The following is a 22,403-nucleotide window of genomic DNA, read 5'->3' on the forward strand; positions in this document are numbered from 1 at the left end:
AAAAACCTACCTCTAATATCACAATGACTTCTACATATTTGTTTCTTCCCTCGGAGTGCCCGACTTTCACCGCCAGTCAGTTTTCCTGATAATTGGGGTGTGAGCCAATTCAAAATGGACATCATTTGCCAAAGGATTCATCTCCAACCTCGAAACTCTGGATTATTTTAAAACAAAGTAAGGATCACGTGCTGCATCACCAGCTAGGCTCATAAGCCATCTGCGATTTAGGAGACACTGAGTACTCTGAAGAGGAGCAAGAAGGCATGTTTGATAAAAAGTAACCAGCTCAAAGCCTCACTTAAAATTAGATGGTATGGAATGAGAAAAATACTCGTCTCTACTTGACTCCAGGCAAAAGGCAGAGACGTAACAAAACTAAACCAGCCGGGCAAGATAAGAATAAGAATTACGGCATGTGTTCTTCAAACCTAGAGTCAGGAATAAGATTTGCTTAGCTACTTTATCCTCAAATTACAGATTCCAAACTCCTTACCAATATGGTCTTTTTTCCCCTCCCCAGGTTCAAAGTAAACTATTGTAATGAATATTCTTTGGGAAAACCCTAAAATGTGGCTTTTAGGGAACTTGCCCTCTTATTCTCTACTTTGCCACATTTGTTTATTTGTGCTTCTCCTCACTGGTATTTTGTTTGGTTCTCCTCTCTAGATGAAAGGCTGTGAAGGCCTTGGGAACACAGAAACAGATCTCCCAGACAAAATGAGTTTTATGTGGGCTTTTTAAGACTTTTATCCATGCTAATTAAGCACAAGTATAATTAATGAGCAAAATGTCCCTAACTATTGTTTTGTTTTGTTTTTTTTTTAATCACTGGATAGCTACAATCACGTTGACAAAAGTCTTCTTTTAAATTTTAAATTAAGAGCATTAATGATTCATAATAGCATAATAGTACAAACATGCAGTCGGAGCATATATTGAGCAAGTTAGAGCAGGCTTGGCCTTTTTATTTTTTTTAAACTAAAATGACCTCGTGGATTTGCTATTTAAAAAAAAAGATCTGCAGAGGTAGGGGCAACAATATAACTGGACCGCTGTGTCTCAGGGTATAAAGTACAGTTAATTTTATTATCTTGAAATGGCACATAATCATCACTTTACAACTCCAGCCTCAGCAGATATGGAAACTGTGATCCTTAGGAACTGAGGTCCTTAAAATTTAGCATGTCACCTCAAGGACCCTTTGAAAGTTCCTTTTTTTAATCCCTCTTTTCCCTCAATTTTATTTTTTTAAACAGAGAAGAACATGGAAGGATGGATCCTTTCTAATGCACCATATTTCCCAGCAGGGGAGGAATTTAAAGGGCAGGATAAAATAGCAATAACAGAAGCAGATTCGTATTATTTAAAAACACAAGCACATTACCTCGAACTAAAGCACACTTAACATAAAAATAAGAATAGTCCATAGGGTCTCAAACTTTAAAACATCATCCAACCTAACTACTCCTGCAGACCAATTTCATGCTGGGTTACTTTGGTGACAAACTAATAAAGATAAAACTGCTCTCCGGGTCTTTACTGAAATTAAAGAAGACGCCCCTTGGTACTTAATGTCGTTCGCTGAATTTCATTTTATGACCATTAGCAATACTGCTATGTTTCACAAGGCACACTCCATTTTTCATCAGATTTACTCCAAAAGTAACCTCAGATTCCGAGGAAACTACCCCAGAATGCAAACAGTGACAAAAAAAGGGATTCAGTCCAGCTTGAGCCACCTGTACACTCCGCCCACATCAATAGCTATGCGGGTATTTTATGAGGCATTCTAGAAAAATGCCAGACTCTTCAAAGAGAAAAATTAAAATGATATTCTGGTTCATTGTAACTACAACAAGTAGGCCCAAGGGAAAACCGCGCGTCGGGCCCGAGAATGAGGCACAGAGCCACTAGCTAGACGGCAACACACGGCTGCCTAAGGCTCCAAAAAAAATAAAATAAAATAAAATAAAATAGAAAAAATGGGAAAAAAAAAAAGTACAATCACCCATGTACTACAATCACAGTTACGCCTAGAGGATTTAACGGGAGGACACAAAGGCAGGAACCGGGGAAAAGGAACTGAAAATGCTCACCACCGAGTATAAATCTCTAGACTGCAAATCCAGCATACGCCGTTTCCTCCTAGCTTCCACGTGCATTTAATATTGTCAGACCGTGCCTGTGCTCTAAGGAGGATCCTAACCCCCGACCGACCCGGGATCAAGCGACTCCCGTTATTTTCTACAAGAGCGCGGCCGCGGCTCACATGCTATGCTGGCTCCCCTACGACCGTGAGCAGAGAAAGAAAGTCTGACACGCAGCACGAAGTCCACACTGTTCTTTACTAACCTGGTGCCCCTGTGAAAGCAGCCGCTTCATACTGCTCTACTGAGAGAATCCTTCCTTAGGAACCTAATCTCCAAAGCAGCTGATAGCCCAGAGGGGAGGAAGGAATCCACATGCACGAGGAAGGCAGTTTGTTCCCAACTTGGCCACTTAAACCCTAGCCAAGCCCACAAAGCACTTTAGCCTATAAGCTTTAGTAATGAACTTGAAACCACTCCCCATATGTTAAATAGACACGGGGCGGCCGTGAGAACCAAAACCCACGTACACAGTTGAGCAAAGGCTTCAGGCCTCATTTTTGAATTTGCTGCCTAAGAAAACCGTAACACACACACACACACACACACACGAAGAGAACCCCCACTCCCTTCCTGCTCCTCACATACTGTAGTAAAGTGACTCATTCCTTTTAAATAGGAGGAATACAGTCTGCCCCCCCCACCCCATTAGGGCCATGAAATTTGAATTTTACAATGTTGTCCCAATGGCTAACTGGTGGTGATACAGCACTGCAATTTCACGGTGCGTAAGAGGGACATATGAAGTTACTATTTCTTTTTTTTTTTTTCAAAGATTTTATTTATTTATTCATGAGAGACACACAGAGAAAGAGAGAGAGAGAGGCAGAGACACAGGCAGAGGGAGAAGCAGGCTCCATGCAGGGAGCCCGACGTGGGACTCAGTCCTGGGACTCCAGGATCACGACCTGGGCCAAAGGGGCCGATACTAAACCGCTGAGCCACCCAGGGATCCCCTGAAGTTACTATTTCCGAGAGAATCAAAGTCATGTACTGTTTTCAGATTTGGGGGAGGCACAGGATTAATTAAGCCTAACATCTCAGTAACTTCTAAAAATCAAGTTCAAGAGAAGGTGTACTAAAGAAACTTCTAAAAAAATTTTTTACAATATAGAAACTTCTAACTTTATTTTTTTTTAAATTTCAGTATAGCTAACACACAATGTTACGTTAGTTAGAAATGTATAGTACAGTGATTCCATATTTCTATCCATTATACTGTGGTTCACCCCAAGTGTAGCTTCCATCTGAGGATCAACCTAACATGATCCTCACTTGGTGTCTGTGAATCTAAAAACCACTCATAAATCAGTTTCACCATCTACACTAAAGTTATATTGATAAGATCAAAGATTTTTTTGGCAGTATTATGGTTTTTTATAGCTTAAAATGGAACTGAGGGCAACCCAGGTGGCTCAGCAGGTTAGCGCCGCCTTCAGCCCAGGGCGTGATCCTGGAGACCAGGGATCGAGTCCCGCGTCGGGCTCCCTGTATGGAGCCTGCTTCTCCCTCTGTCTCTCTTTCTCTCTGTGTCTCTCATGAATAAATAAATAAAATCCTTAAAAATATATAAATAAATAAAATAAAATGGAACTGAACAGGACTATGGTTTTAAACTGAGAAATTTAAATTTTATCTCTCATTCTAGGAATGTGCAATTGATAATCTCCTTAAGGCGTTTTTATCTTAAAACAGTCCATAATATTCCAACACATTGCTCAAGAATTAATGAAAATCCATACTCTGCTTTTCAGCACAACGTGTCCACAGTACCACACACACAGTTTGCCCCTAGTTGTCAACTCTAAGGACAGCTTTGATTGTCCTGGCTTGCTTCTACGATTTCTACTTTACTTAAAGAAGACCTATTTAACGTATTAGTCAAGATTACCTAACTCTATTGTTTCTTCTAAGCCAAAAGAGTGGACCAAAGTTTCAAGGAAAACTTGATTCACTTGCTGCCAAACAAGATTTACATGTATCGCTGGTAAAATCAAGTTACTCAAAACCTGTGAAACTGAAGTCATTAGCATGAGCTCAACAAGATCCGGCATGAAAAACCTGGAGATTCCCTGGAATTCCATGCAGGCCACACCTGCCTGCCTCCGCCACCCACTCCCAGGTCAGGGCTCAACGTTTTCTCATGGGGTCCCCTTAGAATGAGGCGGTCAAGACGATCACCTCAGTGAGAAAAAAAAAAAAAAGAGAGAGAGAGAGAAAAAAAAAAAGAGGAAAAAAAAAAGAGAGAGAAAAAAAAAAAAAGAGATACGCGGCCCTTGCCTTAAAAAGGAGCCAGAACCCCACCTGGTGGCAAAACTGAGAAAAGGCTGGAACAGTTAAACCTCAGCAGAAATGCAACTCTCAGGCTGGAAGAGAAAAAAGCAGAAAAGGATCCATTATAAGAGCACGTTAATGCCACATAAAATGTGTGGTAAAGGTCATGGAAAGTTTGCCCCACATGCACAAGAGCAGAATATTTCTTGAGGACATGAAAACACTCATGTAAAAAAAAAAACTAATTGCACTGAAAATCATCTCTTTTTTTGTGATCTGGTTTGCAAACATATACAATGATTCACATTCCCAGAAAAATCCTGATAAGTAATATTAATCTCTTCTTTACCCAAAAAGCTGTGAGAAAAATGCCCTCGAGGTCAACATAATCTCTGAAATGGAAGAAATATGGATAAACCCCCAGCTCAAGTAGCTCAGTACTGGTGGGGCAGTGCCCCTCGCTCTATGAAAAGGCCATACCCCTAAGATTGTTTCTGCCTCTCTGTCAAAAGTATTTCCTTTTGTCTCATATAAATTATTTCTGCCAAAATCAATGTGCAATGGGGATGAGAAAATACTGGGTTTCAGTGGAGATGAAGAGTAATTAAATACTGGGTTTCCAATCACACTAGAGTAGCAAACTCCAGGAAAAAATAATAGTAGGATGTGACTTTTACTTATTTATCTATTCATCCATCCATCCATCCATCCATCCATCCATGAGAGACACAGAGAGAGGCAGAGGGAGAAGCAGGCTCCATGCAGGGAGCCCGATGAGGGACTCGATCCCAGGACCCCGGATCACACCCTCAGCCAAAGGCAGATGCTCAACCACTGAGCCACCCAGGTGCCCCAGGATGTGACTTTTAGATAAGCCCAAGCCACACTACTCAAGCTAAAACTAATAATAATAACAGCAGCTAATACTTAGGCTCTTACTATAAGAGCTTAAAGCGTGGGCATGGTTCTGAACGGGTTCACAAGCAGTAGCTCACTTAGATCACAGCCCTGTCTTTCTATGCCAGTTTCACAGACGAGAAAACAGAAGCACCCACAGAATCAGCAGCTTGCCAATCAGCTAGTGGTGGAGCCGGGATCAGAACCCAAGCAGTCTGGCTCTGATGTGAGGGCTCCTAACTACGTACTCTAACAACTCTGTTCCTCCCGAGTGCACAGCACTTGGGAAAGGCTGCCAGGCCCTGGTCAGACCCAAGGGAGGGGGAGATGGGAGAGGAGAACTGCTCCGCAGACAGTCCTCAGAGTGGGAAAGGCTTAGAGCAAGGCAGCCACAGAAGGGGACCAGAAGGCTCCAGGGCAGGTGGGGGACCCCAGGCCGAGGGCACCCACTCAGCCTTCCAGGTCAAAGAGGGAGCCGTGGGACGGACCACTGGAGGGACCACAGGGAGCAGGAGAAAATCCTGCAAGGGAGGCAGGCATCCCCTGATGGCAAATGACAGGGGCATAGAGGCACCAAGAGAGTCTGACCCAGAAAGGAACCAGATGGGCATGGGGGAAAGCTGAGTAGGCGCGAGGCCTTGCGGAGTAGAAATTAAGAAGACATCTCCAGGCCACAGGAAGGGCAGACCAGGACTTGCAAATTTACAAGAGTTTACATTTTCCCAAGCGAGACCAAGGGGCTGGGGCAGCAAGGCAGGCAGCAGGGATGCTCTCCCGAAGCTAGGTTTGCGGCCTGAGCCTGGTGGGGGGTGTTGAGGCCACCTGTTGGGAACACGGGAGGAGGAGGCCCCTGGCAGGCAGAGGGCTGGCAGAGACAGGCCCAGGAGCTGGACTTTGGTCTCTTTTAAGATTTTATTTACTAGAGAGAGAGAGAGAGAGAGAGAGAGAATGAGCGAGCAGGGGGACGGGCAAAGGGAGAGAAAAATCCTGAAGCAGGCTCCCCACGTAGAGCCCTACACGGGGCTGGAGGCCAGGACCCTGAGATCACCTGAGCCGAAATCAAGATTTGGAAGCTCAACCAACTGAGCTGCCCAGGAGCCCCCAGGGTGAAGTTTTAAGGCAAGGGGTTCCTGAGGATCTCAAACAGAAGTCAGGATGCGGGTGGGGGGACACTTTTGTTTTAATTTTTATTAACCTCTAACTGAAATTGAGCATTCCCTTCCATTATGAATGTAGGCAACCATCCAAGTAAAAGGAGCCATACCTGTGACCTGTGAAGTCAAAGATATCTTCATATCACATTACAATTGTCACAAAGTATCATTTCCACCCGTCACTGCTTCAAAATTATAGTAGTTACTAGACCTGCCACTAGTTCTTGATAGGCAATGCATTAATAAAGTATATATATGTAAAACAATATTACATATTTTTTGGTATATGGATAACTGTAGATCAGTATAAATGGTTTCCTTCCTAATCCTATGCATTCTAATTTTATGCATTTTAGTTTAGGCATTAAACATTATTCTGAAAAGGGATTCCTTGATTTCACTATTGCCAATGGCATCCCACAAAAATAAAGAACATCTAGGGGCCCCTCACTGGCTCATTTGGTTAAACATCTGACTCTTGATTTCAGCTCGGGTCATGATCTTAGAGTCATGAGATCAAGTCCCACTGCAGTGGGGTTTCTCTCTCTCTGCACACACGTGCATGCTTTCTCTTTCTCTCTCTCCCTCTCTCTCTCTCTTTCCAAAAATCAATAAATAAATCTTAAAAAAAAAAAAAAGAACATCTGGGGATCCCTGGGTGGCTCAGTGGTTTAGCGCCTGCCTTCGGCCCAGGGCATGATCCTGGAGACCTGGGATCGAGTCCCACGTCAGGCTTCCTGCATGGAGCCTGCTTCTCCCTCTCCCTGTGTCTCTCTCTCTCTCTCTCTCTCTGTCTCTCATTAATAAATAAATAAAATCTTTAAAAAATATTTTAAAAAAAGAACATCTATCTGATTAAAGGAGGAAAAGAAAAACCCACAGAAAGATATTTTTAAAAGGAATTCAGAAAAGGGGGGAACCTAGTGAAACCACCCAGGGTTCAAACCCAGGCGCTCTGACTTGTGTGTTCTTTCCTCCACCGACTACACATCCTAAAAATAGTATATAAAAATACTTCATCCCTTCATTTGTGTCAGCAAAGTGCTTTCACGTGTATCAGCTCATTAGCTCATCACAAAGGCCCAGAGGAGGAAAAGTCAACCCCAACTGCGTCACACTTCAGAGAGGCCACAACCCAGGAAGACCCCACTCCTGGGGTGGGGGGGGGGCAGGGAGTGGTGCAGGTGAGAGGACGTGGCACCTGCCATCCCCCTCTGTGGGGCTTTGTCAGGAGCGCAGAGGAGCACGTGAAGTCTATGCCTTTTGTCACATCAGCTAGAACCCGATCTGGGGAGGCAGGCACGGTGAGCACAGAGCCTGGCCAGAGGATGCTGCCTCCCTCCGGGTTACCATCTGCAGGCGAGGCTAACAATGCTTTGGATTCTAGGCTCAAAGCTCTTTTATTTAGTTCTCATTGGCCATCCAGAGTGGGTCACAAAATTTACAGTATTTCGACTATCTAATTCTCCTTTGGCTATGGCCAGCACAGAAGCCTGTACTTAAGCAATTAGTCTGAGATGAGATAGACGAGCTGAAACAACGCCCTCTCTGTCCTCCCCCCACTGTGCCCGCCAACGGGCGTTATTATTTAATCCGTGACACGTGTCGCCAGCACTGCCTTCGTGACAACATCGCTTATTGTCCTCACCTCCACTCTCCATTCTGCAACATCTGTCACGGCTCATATCTATATTTTATTTACTTTGCTGCTTTTACAGGGTCACTTCCTCAACTGCTACAGACAGCTCTAAAACCTACTCTAACCCCCAAAAGGTAACAACATTTTGTAAGTTGGTAAAAAGAAGAAACTTAAGGTGTAGGTTACAGACAGCCTTTTAGGTCACCGCAAATTTACACCAAATGGTATCATTAAAGCAGGTTTTATCTCATAGCCAACGAAATAACCTATCTTTATTTATTTTTTTTATAACCGGATCAATTCACAGATTACGTGGCGCCTTCTCATACAATGCACTCTTTTCCTCTCTACAATGTGGCTTTATACGACTGACATAATACGGTCTTCTGAAAAACAAGTTGGGTATTTCTTAGCATGCCCGTTAAAACATAAATTAGTATGTTTATTAATGGGCCTTTAATTTCCAAGTTCCCTATTCTTTCTTTCTTTAATAAGGAGCCACAGTAAAAATGGGTCACTTGTCTCCTACTCGCATCACCTAAAAACTAAGAGTGGGAATTCTTGTGGGCAAGAACAGAAGTTCAAAATTGGTTTCTAGATCCTGGGCACAGAAGAATGGAGCCCTCCTGCTGCTGCCTCTCTGTGGACGCACGGGCCCAGCACAGCCACCCCCTGAATGTGCTGTAGGGTAACCCGCCGGCCACCAGCCCGGGGAGAGAGGGGCAGGGCGAGAAGGGCACCGAACCTGCCTGCAACAAGCTTGTGATATGTTCCCTTCTTTCCTAACCACCCAGAAGCACTTCCTGCCTTGCTTGCCCAATCTACCTAACTGGAAGGATCTGGTGCCCTGGCGGTTCCTGTGGCCTGAAGCCATTTGCTTTTGTGCCTACCCCGTTTCCTTTACATTGCTCTCAAACAGCTTCCTCCTTATACTTCTTTCACCAGTCACAAAGGTTTATTCAATTCTTCACACACACCCCCTTAGTTTCTTCCTCTCCCCACCCTCTACCACCCCACTTCGGGTTGTGTCATTACCGGACCTGGACCTGTGATGCCCTTCCCTTTACAACCAGTAATAGACTAAAATCCTCCCCAGATTTCCCTGGGGCAACCCAAACCTACAGCCTCCACAAAACCTTCTCAGATCACCTGGATTTAGAAGAAAAAAAAATGTTTTTATGTATCACACCTAGAATAATCAGCAGCAAGTGCATTAGACAATTAATCATGCCTGATATTTCTGTTGCGGTCTGGATTGGTTAAGTATCCTATCGCATTTAGCTTTTCATGTAGTTATACCTGTTTCCCCCAACTAAATTATCAATAACTGCAGATCATAGGTTACACCTCTAAAATCAACCATTGTAGAAAGCATACACCAGGCAAAATTAATTTTACCTTACATAGCATTCATATCTATTTGTTGATTATGAGACCTAAATCATTTATATTACGAAGTAGCAATTATAATAACAACAAAATGACAGCCAACACTATCACCACACTATCTTACTACTCCCAATATTTTCTTTGACATTCACATCTGCCCTGTGAGGTACATACCATTATTTTCCCCATTTCTCAAATGAAGAAAATGGGGCCAGCAAGGTGAACTTGCCCACAGGTATCCAGTCTACATATATTTTTTGAGCACCTGTTATGTGAGAGGCATTGCTAACAGCATTTAATGATTCCAAGCAGAAATGCCCCATCCTTGGGGAACTTGTATTCTATTAGGACAGGTAAGCTATCAACAAATAAATATCAAACCAGATAATGGTAGGTACTAAGAAGAAAACCAAAGCAGAGTTAGGGACTGTAGAGTGATCACAGGTAGGCACACATTCCTTAGGTAGGGTAGTCAGAAAAAGCCTCCCTGGGGAGATGACACTTAGGCAGAGACCTGAATGGAGTAAGGTAAGCTGTAATTACCTGGAGAAAAGGTTCCAGGCAGAAGAAACAAACAGCCCTGAGGTCAAAACAAGCTTGGAGTGCTCGAAAATAACAGAAAGGTCAATGCAGTCAGAGGCTGTAAAAGAAAGAGCAACAGAAGAGAATTAAGTCAGTAAACAGGGAAGTTTGATCATAAAGCTATGTAAACAACTGCAGTTTTTTTCTGCCAAAATATAATGGAAAAGCCTTGAAAGGTTTTAATGAGGGGAGTGAAATGCTGTGACATTTTAAACCATTATTCCAGTTGTGGGGCTAACGAATAGACTAAGAGAAAGCAGATTACTTAGGAGAATCTTGCAGTAAGCCAGGTGGGAGATGTTGGTGCCTTGGTGTGAAGACAGACCCAAGAGGATTTTCTGATGTGAGCTGTCCATCCTCTGTATGGGATGTAAAAGAAAAAGAGGTGTCAAGGAACACTCTAACTATGACATATAAAGCAACAGAGAGAAAAGTCCAGTTACTGAGCTGGGACTACTGTGGGTGGTGGAGAGTAAGGAGGAGTAGAATGTTTTAGAGGCAAATCAAGAGCTCCATTTTGCATGGATTAAGTGTGATATACTTCGTTTTTTAGGTTTTTTTTTTTTAATTTTATTTATTTATAGAGAGAGCACACAAGTGGAGGGAGGGAGAGAAAGAGAGGGAGAAAGAGATTCGCAAGCAGACTCTGCACTAAGCATGGAGCCTGACATGGGGCTCTATCTCATGACCCCAACCAAGATCATGACCTGAGCTGAAATCAAGAGTCAGATGCTTAACTGACTGAGCCTACCCACGTGTCCCTAATATCATCTTTTAGATACCCAAATGAGGATCAGTAGAATGTTGGATATAGTCATCTGGGGTTTGGATATAGAAGTCTGGGATTCTGAACTGAGTTATAAAATTGGCCTTAAATAACATATTTATTTATACCATGTGACTGAGAATGGATAAAGCACAGAAGGCTAAGGACTGAGGCTCGAGGCCCTCTAACATCTAAATGTTAGGAAGAAGAGAAGAATACAGCAAAGGAGGCCAAAAGAGAGCCGATGAGAAAGCATGGAAAAACATGATGATTCAGAAGCCAGGTGAACAAAATGCTTCAACTCTACAGTGATCAGTTACATCAAAGGCAGCTGAGAAATAAACAGGAAGACTGAACTTGCCATTAGACACACCAACAGAGGACATTGGTGATGGGACGAGTGGTTCTAGGGGACCTGGTCACAAGAACCCACATGGAGTGAGTTCAAATGAGAATGTGACTACAAGACATTGCTGAGAGAAATTGATGACCTAAATAAGTGGATATACCATGTTCATAGATTAAAAACTAAATACTGTTCAGATGTCAGTTCTCCACAAAATGATCTGATCTAACAATCCTAATCACAAACATCTCTCTGGACTTTTCTGTAGAAATTGACAAGCTGGTGCTAAATTGTGTCTAGAAATGCAAATGGCCTAGAAGAGCCAAAGCAATTATAAAAAATAAGACCAAAGTTGGAGGGTTTATACTATCTGACTTTAAGATTTTGACTAGTAAGTCTATAGTAATCAAGACAGTGTAATACTGACATGGAATCAACAGAGCAACAGGATAGAACCGAGAGCTCAAGAACAGACCCACACTTACATGGGCATTTCAATTTTCACAAATCAACAAAAAAATCCAATAAAGAAATGATCTGTAACTGATGCTAAAATAACTAAATTCCTGTGTGACAAAAAATAAATTAATAAATCTCAACCCCCAATCTTATACACAAAACTTAATTTCAGGGGCACCTGGGCGGCTCAGTCAGTTAAGCATCTGCCTTCAGCTCAGGTCACAATCCCAGGTTCCTGGGATCAAGCCCCGCGTGGGGCTCCCTCTCAGCAGGGAGTCTGCTACTCTCTCTCTCTCCCTCTGCCATTCCCCCCACTGGTGCTCTATGGTTCTGTATCTCTCTGTCAAGTAAATAAATATTTTTTAAAAATTAATTTCAGATGGATCATAACCCTAAATGTAAATGTTAAAACTGTAAAGCTTTCAGAAATGACACAGAAAGCAATAAACAAAAAATTAGACTTCATCAAAGTTAAAAATTTCTGTTCACCGAAAAGCACCTCGGTGTCTCAGTGGGTTGAGCATCTGCCTTTGACTCAGGTCATGATCCCGGAGTCCCAAGACCGAGCCTTGCATCATAGTCCCTGCTTAGTAGGGAGTCTGCTTCTCCCTCTCCCTCTGCTCCTCCCCCCACTCACGCTCTCTTTCTCCCTCATTCTCTCTCTCAAATAAGTAAATAAAATCTTTAAGGAAAAAAAAAAGATGCCATTAAGAAAACAAATAGGTAAATCACAGCCTGGAAGAAAATAAATATAAATCATATATCCGACGAAGGACTATAGTTCAATAAAAAGAGAGCAAAAGATTTGATGGGACATTTCACAGAGGAAGATTAGTAAGCACATGAAAAGATGCCTAATGTTAATATTTATCAAAGAAATTTAAATAAAAAGCACAGTAAGATATCGCTACATACATAAGCACCAGAGTGGACAAAATCAGACGCTGGCAAGAATGTAGGACAATCAGAATTCTCATATACTTATTGGTCCGCATATAAAATGATACAACCATCTTAGAAACAGTTCTGGCAGTTTCTTATAGAACTAAACATATACCTACCCCGTAACCAAATCATTTCATGCCGAAGTATTTAGTCAAAAGGAAACACATATCCGCAAAAGGACTTTTATGTTTGCTCATAGTAAGTTTTTTATAACAGCTCAAACCTGAAAGAGCTCAGGTGTCCATCAACAGGAAAATGAAAAACAAACAGTGATATGGCCAATGGAATGATGCTTAGCAAAAGGCAGGCATGAAAAATGTACATGATATGGATGAGTCTCAAAAATAAATGCTCAATGAGTGAATTTGCCAAAAAGAGTACCTACTAGAGCACGAGGGAGCTTTCTGTGCTGATGGCCATATTCCATCCCTGGATAAGGGTTGGATCGCAGAGGTGGGTGTGCATTCATCAGAATTCTGAGGGGTTCACTCAAGATTTGTGCATTTCAGTGTAATTTCACCTCAAAAGAGAAAATAACTATAAACACTGAACTCCACTTAATAATATGCACACTGAAGTGTTTAGGAAAGAATGCACTGATGCCTGCAACTTAGTTTAAAACATATCCAAGCAGGGGCACCTGGGTGACTCAGTGGCTAAGCGTCTGCCTTGGCTCAGATAATACAAGAATTTGGAATTAATTAATTAATGAAAAAACGAGATAAAGGGGTTTTATTTTTAGATAAAGGTTTTTATTTAAAAAAAATGTATTAGGGGCATCTGGGTGACTCAGTGGTTGAGCGTCTGCCTCTGGCTCAGGGCGTGATCCTGGGGTCCTGGGATCGAGTCCCACATGGGGCTCCCTGCATGGAGCCTGCTTCTCCCTCTGCCTGTGTCTCTGCCTCTCTCTGTGTGTATCTCTCATGAATAAATAAAAAAAATCTTTTTAAAAATAAATAAAATGTATCAGACATAAGATGGATTGATGCAAGGATAGGGGTATGGGTCGATGGCAAGATATGCATTACAGCAATAAGACAAAACATTAGTTGCAGAGTCTAAGTGGTGGTTACAGGGATATTCACTTTAAAAATCTTTCAACTTTGCTGTATGTTCAAAAATGTTCATAAAACGCTGGGAAGAGAGTAAAATGTAGGGAATTGCAGACAGCAAGAGCAGACAACTCCCTCATCAAACAAGTTTTGCTCTAAAGAGGAACAGAGAGAGCAGCAGGGTGGCACAGTCAGCCAAGCATCCAAGTCTTGTTTTCGGCTCAGGGCCTGATGTCAGGGTTGTGCCGATTGAGCCCCCAGTCGGGCATCATGCTCAACGTGGAGTCTGCTTAAGATTCTCTCTCTCTCCTCTCTCCCTCTCTCTCTCTCTCTCTCTCTCTGTCTCTCTCTCCTCCTTGGCCCCTCTCCCACCCACCCCCCTCTCTAAAATAAGCAAATCTTTAAAAAAAAAATAAAGAGGAACAGAGAAGTGGGGCAAAGCTGGTGGATTCAAAGGGGTATCAAAGGATTCAAAGGGGTATCTTTGAGGAAGAGAGATATTATAGAATGTTCGAATAGTAAGAATGACCCGGTGAATAGAGGAACACGGACGAAGCTAGTAGGAGAATCCTACAGAAACCAAGTTCTGAACAGGCAAGAGCACCAGACCCGGTGGGTCGGAGGTAGTGGACCTCGGCCAGGAGCACACACAGCTCATCCACGGAAAAGAGTGCAGCTCTGGGGGACACAGGTATGTGTGAAGGCAGGAGGATGTGGCAGGGGGGAGAGGAGGTGCTCCTCTTCTCGCTGCTTCTAGTTTCCTAGTGAAAAAAGCAGCAGGATCATTAGCAGAGAGCGAGACAGACAGACAGACAGACAGGAGGAGATAGTAGAGGTTTGAGCAAAGAGGCAAAGGTGTGAAGCAGTCAGAAAGGGAAAGAACGAACGTGGTAGGATTGCCAGAGAGCGCTGAGCGTCCCTGGAGAGGGTGGAGGGATGGAGTTTGGGTCACCAGAGGTGTGTGCGCGCATGTCCCAGGTATGCTCAGCTGTTTGGAGCAGAGTTGTGCCTGCAGAACCCTGATTTTCACCAACACTGGGTTTTGCAGGAGAGTAAGCGAGGAGCGAGGTAACACAACGGACCATAGATGAAAAGGTGAGTAGAAGGGGCTTTGACAGAAAGCAAAAAGGTAGCAGTCAAGGGCTGGACGTAAAAAGCATTGATCTGGCGAGGTCAGGAGTGAGCAGAAAAGCTGGTGGACGGAGGAGCTGGGATTTGGACCCAGATGGCCTTCTCCTACGTCCACCTGGAACACCCTTCGGTACCTTCAGCCCTCCAGCCTCTGTAATTCTCTGTGCTTGGACAGGGTATGTACCAATTTGGTCTTTTTTAAAGACTCTTTGGGACTATTTGCCCTCGTTTGCTCAAAAAAATAATTTTTGTAGAAGTGTTCTCTATTTTCGTGGAATGGGAAATACAAGACGGAGTTGGTATGATTTTTCATCATGACAAACTGGCTGTGAGAGAAACATTTATTCTCCCACACGTGCCTTCAGGCCTTGTATTCCCTACTCCTAAGAGGAATGAGTTGCTGCTTGGAACAAAGCAAATAGGACATTAGAAGGATTTGAAGGAACTAGACTCAAAGTAATTATTTCAAAAGAACTTATTTTAAAAACAGTTAAACCCTGGGGCGCGTGGGTGGCTCAATCAGTTAAGGATCTAACTCTTGGTTTCAGCTCAGGTCATGATCTCGGGGTTGTGGGCTGGAGCCTGGGTCAGATTCCACACTCAGGGGGGTCTGCTTGGGATTCTCTCTCTCTCTCTCCCTTCTCTGCCCCTCCCCTCATTCACACTTGCACGCTCTCCAATAAATAAATATTTTAAAAAGAATTTAAACATTAAGTCACCTCACTCTCAAGAAGAAAAACAAAAAAGGATGCCACGACTCTTTCAGGCCTTTAGAATTTTAGACGGACTTTTCATTGGGTATTTGAGAGACTGTTTTAGGGTACCACACGTTCACTGGCATTTAAGCACTCACTATAGAATTATTCCGGATTCCGCAGCCCAGCCTCCTGCTCTTCAAGTCCAGGCCATAACCACACCCCCTGCACAAACATCATGTCCCAGGCAGGTGAACTGCCCCCTTCCTCCTACAAGAGCCCCCCAGCCTCACCCCTGACCTTCTGATCTCACTGTTCCCTCCATCTAGTCCATCCCTTCCACCTGCACCATCTCTGCCCATGCACATCCTCTCATCCTCCAGGTTCCGGCTCAAACACAGACTCCAAGCCAACAGTCACCACACTCCTCTGGAGCTGCCAAAGCTCTACATCGGCCCCTCTTCAGATGTCTATCCAGTTGCCCCTGGTATCAGCTATTGGGGGCAACAGAATCTAAACCCCACTCCTTACAGCAAATCGTCTTTCAATCTGGAACTCTCCCATGATTTATCTTTGTATCGGACTCAGAATGCCTCACACAGTGCCTGACGTAAAAATTAATCAATAAACAGCTGCTGAGGTCATGATCTCAGGATTCTGGGATCGAGCCCTGAATCAGGGGTCTGCTTGTCCTTCTTCCTCTGTCCCTCTCCCCCCTCCCCGCCCAATTCATGCTCACTCTCTCTTCTCTCAGATAAATAAATAAAACCTTAAAAAAAATAAACATCTGTTGACAGGACAAACATAGAGGAACCAATGGGAAAAAAGTTCAACACAATGGAAGGTGTACCTATTTTAAGCTCAGCATTCTGTGTCTGACAGTAACTCAGAGCTCCAGATTGTTTAGTCATGGGTTATCGCCAGAGTATCCTCCAAAAAGTTCACCCCAACTTAAATGCCCATCGTGAAATTCTAGCAATTTATGTATGTGCCCTACCTGTATACTAGCGCCGTCTAACAAATACATGGTGCGAAACATGAATGTGAACCATATATATCATTTAAAATTTTCTAGTAGTCACATTAAAAAGTGAAAGAAACAAGTGAAAACAATGACATTTTATTTTACCAAATTTATCCAAAATACTATGTGATTTCAACATACGATTCATATAAAAATTATTAAGGAAATATTTTACATTTCTTTTGTACTCCGTCTTAGAAACCTAAGGTGCTTTTTACACTTAGAGCACATTTCAGTTTGGACTGGCCACATTTCTGGTGCTAAATAGCCACACGTACCCATATCAAGCCAGACAGCACAGATCTAGAAGGTCCTTAAGGATGGAGGCTAGAAAAAAAAAAAAAAAGAAAGAAAGAAAGAAAGAAAGAAAGAAAGAAAGAAAGAAAGAAAGAAAGAAAGAAAGAAAAGAAAAAGGATGGAGGCTAGTTCTTTCAGCCCTATATACTCCACAGTGATTTATATGCCACAAGCATGTAAAACCAAGTGTGTAAAAGCACCAAGCATCACACTTGCTGCACAGAAAGCGTTCAATGGCTGCTGGCTCCCTTTTTCCCTAACACGCAACAGACACTCCATAAATGTCTCTAGGATTAAACTTCCAGGGTGGAAATGGTGCTTCACGATTAAGGCCATCAGGCTCGCGTTGCTCTATACCCTCCAAGGACCCTTGTGACCTTAATGTGGTTTCACAGCACATTTTCCTGGTATGAGAATGTTTTACTCACCAATAAACTATCCGAACTACACAGAAATAATAGCTTCTTAAATAAAATTGTATCCTGGCCTTCATCAGTCTCCAGTGAGTTTGGCCTCTAGCAAATGTGTAGGGTTCATTCGCCCTGGGCTGAATTCATGAAAGTGGATCCAAGATTCGAGAAGCTAGAACCACGGGGGAGCCGACCTGAACCGGCTGGGCTGACTAACCCTCTGTTAATGCTTCAGGGGCTAATAAAGCAGCTGAGTGACCTAAGCGGTTGCTTGGGCCTTGAGTTCTCAAGGAATTAGAATAGGGGAAAGAAATAAGAACCCTAAAAACATCTAACATAATTAACTATTATTTAAGAATTCAAAAGGCATTTCGGGATCTCGTTCACCCCAACCTCAAAGCAACATTATAATCATAAATTTATATTGGATGGTACCATAAAAATTGTAATTCGAGCATTCACGGTGTCTGAGCGTCTGTGATGCTTGATTACATGCTCAAATGCAAATGAACAAGTCTATTATATATACACATACATAACACATACTTAATACAAAGCTCAACCCCACAGAATTTCAAGTAGAACAGGTAATGAGGGAATTTCCCCACCAAGGCTGGTCTCTGGTGCAAACGTTCTAGCCAAGCAAATACATATCACAACACACGCATTGCCTTGTGGTTGTGTCTCATGCTAACCAACTCCCTTTATTAATAGGTCATCCTTGCTTTAAATCTTCCCTCCCCTGCCTGCCCGTTCTCAGTTCCCTGTCCATTCCCCCAGTGCACTGATGCAGCATTCACTGGACAGTCACCGGGTGCACATCTCCAGCAGCATGCTGGGCACCCAGCACACGACAGACAATGAGAAAATGTGGTCGTGGCCCCGGGGAAGCTTACAGTTGAATTCTCAGTCACTGCTCCTTCCGCCTTCCCACTGCTAGCTTCCCTCTGAGCCGCCCAAGGCTGCAGGCCTGCGCAGAAGTACCCGCTAAGAGGAGCCTGGCTGGGGTTTTACGGACCCGGCACCATAAATCAGGCTGTCTGGTGACTTCCTTAGGATATGGTCAGCTGTGTTCAACACAGACTTTCCCACTGAGTTATGCTGACACGGTCTACCTGCACTGGGTATTTCTCCCCTTTTTTCTTAAGATCAAATTACTTTCTATTGGCAATTCCTGCCAGTTGGTTTTGGTTTATTATTATTATTAAATAAATACCTGGGTGCCCCCAAGTGGGTGAAGCTTCTCTCACACCTCAAGAGCTGACTATACAAAATGCAGCACCCAAGAAACACCCCACAACCATTCTATTAACCTAAGTGTGAAGGTTATGAATTTATGCACCAGGAAAGGGATCTAGAGTGTATTTGTCTGTGCTATAATTTATTTGATGTCAACATACCCAGAAAATAAAATTAAGGATATTTCCCCCTTTTTAATGCTCATGGTATGGTGTTCCTGTTCACGGTGTTTAATGTTCAGGGTGTGGGGTGTTGGGGCAGGGCCGGGGTGGGAAGCAGTGGCAGTTCCAGTATAAACAAGGCAGGCTGACGCAGGGTGAGGGCAGATAGCTCCTATGAAGCACCACATTCATCGCACCCAGATTCTCACTGGAGAAAACGAACTATCTTTCCTCTTATTATCTAATGATATTCAGATAATACAAGAATTAATTAGAATGAAACAAAAAGAGAAAAAGCGTTTTCTTTTAAATAAATATATTAGGGACACTTGAGTGGCTCAGGGGTTGAGCATCTGCCTCTGGCTCAGGTCGTGATCCTAGAGTCCCAGGATCGAGTCCCACATGGGGCTCGCTGCATGGAGCCTGCTTCTCCCTCTGCCTGTGTCTCTGCCTCTCTCTCTCTCTCTGTCTCATGAATAAATAAAACCTTAAAAAAAAAAATTAGCACTGTCAGCCTGAAGAACAAAAACAACCCGTGTTTGTGGGTTCACCTGCATTTCCTCCCTGTGAGAACCAGAAGCAGGCCTGTGACCAGAGGAGATGGGTGATAGGAAAGGAGGGCCCGATTAGCAGCGGCGGGGAACCAGGCCAGGGCCCCAGGCTGCCCACCAGGGAGGCGGAGGCGTGAACCCCCCCTTAGCACCCAGGACTCCCAGCCCCTCATCCAGCCCAGTTCATTCAGTTAGCACGTCACTGAGCCCAACAGCTTGCTTCTGCTTTTCCAAAGGCCCACCTCTCACTAATTTCCCAAATAAAACCCAAAACCAACAAAGATCTGCAAAAATCTGCAGCAGCAGATAGCCCGGAGTAACACATTCTTTATTACACATTCTTGGAGTTGTTCTAAGCAGCTCTGTGCGTCTCCCGAGCACTGACCCGGGCACGTTCGGTCGGAGCCACGATGCAGCTCGGCTCAGGGCCAGGCCGAACAGCTGGGGCACACCTGCTGCTGAGGCTCTCCGCGCTGACACACTCGTCACTGCGCAAGACACCGGCGCTTACCGGACTCCCGTTGATGCGCTTCTACGGCCAAGGGCGGTGATGTGCGTGCCCCTAAATTGTTCCTGGCCGTTACTGCACTGATGAGTGGGTGCTTGTCTGAATTGCACTTCTTGTTCCAGCATCTACCGGATACCCACTCTCCGCTACGCCGTCCGCCAAGCACAGAGGACTCAGAGTTCAATGGGACACACGCTGTCCTCCTAAAGCGGGCGATCTCATGGAGGAGGCTGCCTGTGTGGCCCTACAACCAAAATCTACTGTGCACCATCACAGCTGTGCATGAAACGATTGTGCAAACACGGAGCGGGGACAGAAGTGGTTCAGCCCACAGGGAAAACGGGTGGTCAGGGAAGACCCCAGAAAGGCACAGGAGGTTCTAGGTCTAAGTGGACAAGGGAGGAAGGGCATCCTGCTCAAAGCACCCTAGAGCCGCAGAGCACATGGCATGCTGGGCACCGAGAGTCCTGGGATGGGGCAAGAGAGAGAGAGGCACAGAGAGGATGGGAGTATGAAACCACATGGAGAAAGGTCTTGCTTTGGCCTAAATGCTTGTGCCTCCCCACCCCCGCCCCCCAGAAGGCCTATGTTGAAATCATAACCACCGGAGATAATGGAATGAGGAGGCGGGACCTCTGGGAGGTTCTCAAGGTCCATACCTTTTTTGTTTCAGATCCTGCACTCGTGCAGCAGCAAGTCCTCATTAGCACCGTGGGCCAGACTCGGTACCAGACGCCGCACTGGGGCGAGCTCAGCACGAGACATCTGCTCTCCTGCGGCCCTGACTGCACACAGCAGTGGGGGGCCAGGCTGCAATAACAGCCCGCACCCCAGAGCTCCGGAGAAACAGCAGAGCGAGCGGAGGCGCAGGACAGGGCTCCGGGTCCAGAGCCGGTCAGGGAAGGCCTCTCCGACAGGTGATGTGGAAGGAGAGGATAGGAAGGAAGTGAGGACACAAACCACACCACATGTGTCATTTCTCACTGGTGGCAGCAACATTCACCACACTTCCCAGCATCTGTGGCCACTTCTTAGAAGACCTTAGTAGCTTTGCTCGCAGCTGCTGTCACACCAACCCCTAAGAAGACTTGGCTTTTTCGTGGAATGCTCAGATGGGTTCTCAAGACCTGTGGTCCCTTCCCTCCTGCAAATCCACAGTTATGGGGTCTCCACCCACCGGGTCTGCTGGCTCCAGTGGCTTCGTGCCTCCTGGGCCAGCAAGGACTTTACCAATCCCTCCGCTCACTTGACCACAAGGTTTCTGACAAAGTCTCATCGGGCTCTAGCTTCGCCCTGAGTAAAGTTTGATAAATCTCTGCTGAACAAGTGAATGAAAGCCCCAATTTTGAATTACATCTGAAGGAATAATAGACTTACATTTGGAAGAAAACCCCAGATGTGTATTCTTTCCACAAAACCAAGCCCGACCATTTGCAACTCTGCCCTCACCAAAAGTCACCAACTTCTGTGTTGAGGTGAATTTAGATCAGATAACAGAACTAAGTTTTTCAAATTCTTCACTGTCTTAAGATATTTCCATATTTAATATAAAAGAATATAACAGTTCTGGAATTAGTGGTGATTAATTCAAAACTGTGAAGATACGAAGAATCACTGAATTGCAGACTCTAAAAAGGTGAACTTCATAGTGTGTCAATCAAATCTCAATAGAGCCATTATTTTAAAAAAGAATATAGAGAACTCTTCCAATAAAAGATTAGTGAGCATCTGAGTCTCATCAGTAAAAACAAATTTGCAATGCTACTAATTTTTCCTTTAGCTACAAAGCTATTTTGGGCCTGAATAAAGAATGAAAGGCACCATTCACATCTCTATATACGGAAGACAGAAAAGCCACAGATGAGAAAAATAATTTGTGCTATTAAAAAAATTGGACATCTTGCCATAATAGTTTTAGAAGCAAATTTTAAGTTCTGTTAACTTTGATGAGCTCACATGGCTGATGAGCCTCAAAGCCCTTTACTGGCCTAACAAAAGCATGAAGAATAAGGTCTCAGCTATCTATGATAAATGGAGCGGGAAAACAGCAGAAAAAATTAAAATGCACACTGCCAGCCTCTTGTTAGCTACCAATGATATTATCAGTCCACTTTCTTCCAGAATATCAGAAATGAGGAAACACTGATCGGTCTTTACCGCAGCTCTCTCTGGACGGCCACTAAATCATGGTCTATGATGGCTTTGTGTGATGCGTCGACCTGGTGAGCCTGAACCACACGTCCCAGAATTAGCTTTCTTATATGTTTTCAGGTTGGTGGTAAGGAATATTCTCTCCCCGGTCCCGGAGGAAGGAGGGGGGACAGCCACCTTTTTGCAGGACACACACACACACACACTTTCCCAGTTATTCAGTCAAATATAATTTAGTGCTGCTGTGAAGGGCCCTTGCAGATGTAATTAAGGTCTGTCATCAGTTGAATTTAGTCAAAAGAAAGATGAGGATACTGAATGGGACTGATGGAATTAGCTGAAAAGCTCTTAAAAAAAAAAAAAAAAAAAGCTTAAACCCTCCCTGAATCCAGAGACTCCAAGCTTTAGCTCCTGCCCTTGGAGTTCCAGTCTGCTCATGATATACTCTTGACTGCTTGAATTTCAAAACTCTTATGGATTTCAAGCATGCTTAGCTAGCCCCACAACTGGGCAAGCCAATTCCTTACAATAAATCCCTTAAATCCCGATAACCTACTAGCTCGCCCTCCATGATAAACCCTGA

General features: G+C 44.1%; 1 protein-coding gene across 10 annotated transcripts in view; it reads right to left on the minus strand.

Annotated features, from left to right (window-relative positions):
• Positions 1-22,403, minus strand: part of PLD1 (phospholipase D1) — a 204,993-nt gene that overhangs the window by 162,294 nt on the left and 20,296 nt on the right. For 3 of the 10 annotated variants that reach the window (XM_049105844.1, XM_025425597.3, XM_025425593.2), the window contains exon 1: positions 2,356-2,513. The exons of 3 other annotated variants lie outside the window; for them this stretch is intronic. The gene's annotated coding sequence lies outside the window, so the exon portion shown is untranslated. Of the gene's footprint in view, positions 1-2,099; positions 2,251-2,355; positions 2,514-10,046; positions 10,144-20,328; positions 20,551-22,403 lie in introns of those variants that run through there. 4 more of the 10 variants (XM_049105845.1, XM_049105846.1, XM_035710216.2 and 1 more) reach the window with 3 other exon arrangements.

Source organism: Canis lupus, chromosome 34 (assembly GCF_003254725.2).
Source record: "Canis lupus dingo isolate Sandy chromosome 34, ASM325472v2, whole genome shotgun sequence".
Taxonomy (NCBI): Eukaryota; Metazoa; Chordata; class Mammalia; order Carnivora; family Canidae; genus Canis; species Canis lupus.